This window comes from Carex rostrata, chromosome 5 (genome assembly GCF_964058835.1).
Source record: "Carex rostrata chromosome 5, lpCarRost1.2, whole genome shotgun sequence".
Classification (NCBI taxonomy): Eukaryota; Viridiplantae; Streptophyta; class Magnoliopsida; order Poales; family Cyperaceae; genus Carex; species Carex rostrata.
The window spans coordinates 6,575,883-6,577,980 of record NC_135922.1 but is presented as its reverse complement, the minus strand read 5'-3'; positions in this window follow the sequence as shown (position 1 = coordinate 6,577,980).

Sequence of the window (2,098 nt, the reverse complement as noted above, 5' to 3'; positions counted from 1 at the left end):
AGGAATTGAGAATAGAAGAAGATAGATTTGAATTTTTGATTTTATTTCCTTGAATTGTATATTTACAGAGGATATTACATGGCTATATATAGCCTTCTTATCTGTAACTAATCTCTTCATTAGCTAACAACTAACAGCACTAACTAGTCTAAACAGACTTAGTTGTAACTAATCTTCTAACAGAATATCCTCTAACTAATAACAGAATGTTGTAACTAAAATTCTGTTATTATTTAATTCCCTAATAGCCCCCCCTCAAGCGGAAGTGAGTGGAACCACTGTGAGCTTGTGTCGAAGTGCTGTGAAGCGTGGAGAAGGAAGTGGTTTTGTCATGAGGTCGGCAAGTTGGTCATTGGAACAAATAAATCGGACTGATAATTCCTTGGAAGCTATCCGTTCTCGTACAAAATGATAGTCGATCTCTACATATTTCGTACGAGCGTGAAACATAGGGTTTGAAGCAAGAAAAGTAGCCCCGATGTTGTCACACCATAAAGTTGGTGGAAAAGTGGTGGGTATATGTAATTCGTGAAGGAGATATCGAAGCCAAAGGAGTTCGGCACATGCAATAGCAAGACTGCGGTATTCGGCCTCAGTGCTAGAACGGGATACGGTGGCTTGTTTTTTTTTGCGCTCCATGAGATGAGATTACGGCCAAGGAATATACAAAATCCCGAGGTAGAACGCCGATCATCTATTGAACCCGCCCAGTCGGCGTCACAATATGCATGTAAATCAAGAGGAGAATGAGTAGAGAGAAATAGGCCATGAGAAAGAGTGCCGAGTAGATAACGAAGAATCCGTTTGACGGCTACCCAATGAGAGAGAGATGGTTGATGCATGAATTGAGAAACTTTATTCACGGCGAATGATATATCGGGTCTGGTCAATGTGGCATATTGTAGTGCTCCAACAACACTACGATACAAGTGGGGATCCTCAAAAACCGGTTTGTCATGAATAGAGAGAGAATAATTGGTGGCCATGGGAGAAGAAGCCGGTTTAGCATGTTGCATTTTCGTACGAGTGATGAGATCCTTGAGGTATTTGGTTTGAGAAAGATGCATACCCTTGGATGAACGGATAACTTCAATCCCTAAGAAAAAGTGCAAGTCTCCTAGATCTTTGAGAGCAAATTCATTAGAAAGTAGGGAAATGCAAGCATGTACGTATGCATCATTGTTGCCAGTAATGATGATATCATCTACGTACACGAGTATGATAGTAATGTGGCCGTGAGTGTGAGAGATAAAGAGAGAAGGATCGTGTTGAGATCCATGAAACCCGTGTTTGAGAAGCACCATTTTTAACTTTTGAAACCATGCTCGGGAGGATTGTTTGAGGCCATAGAGGGCCTTAGAAAGAAGGCAAACATGATCCGGTTTGAGAGAGTCAATAAAGCCGGGTGGTTGAGTCATGTAGACTTGTTCATTGAGATCCCCATGTAAGAATGCGTTTTGTATGTCTAATTGTCGAATCGACCAATTAGAGGTAATGGCAATTGAAAGCACAAGACGAATGGTGGTAGGCCTAACCACGGGACTAAAAGTCTCAAAATAATCAATGCCTTCGGCTTGATGGAATCCTTTTGCAACTAAGCGTGCCTTATGCCGTTCGATTGAACCATCGGCTCTGCGCTTCACTTTATAAACCCATTTGCATCCAATAACTTTTTGATCAGCAGGAGGTGGTACTAATGTCCAAGTTTGGTTCTTGTTGAGTGCATCTATTTCGGTTTGCATGGCTTTTTGCCAACATGGTTTGGTTTGAGCTTGGGTAAAAGATCGAGGTTCGGCTTCGACGGAAACGGTGAAGGCAACATGGTTAGGATAGGTGCGAGCTTTACGTGTATGATCACGGGTTCTTGTAATCATAGAATGAGTAGATATGTTTGGTGCGGTTTCTGGAATAGATGGTTGTTCTGTGAGAGGAGTGGAGCAAATAGAAGGAGAGCTGCTGTCTGTGGAGTGTGAAGTTGGTTCAAGGCCTTCAATCTCAGGTGCAACAAGCATAGCTGGTTGCGTTGAGTGGCTGTGAAGCATCTTGGGCCGAATTGGAATGGGCTTGAGTATTCGCTGGATCAAAATAAATCCCAAGA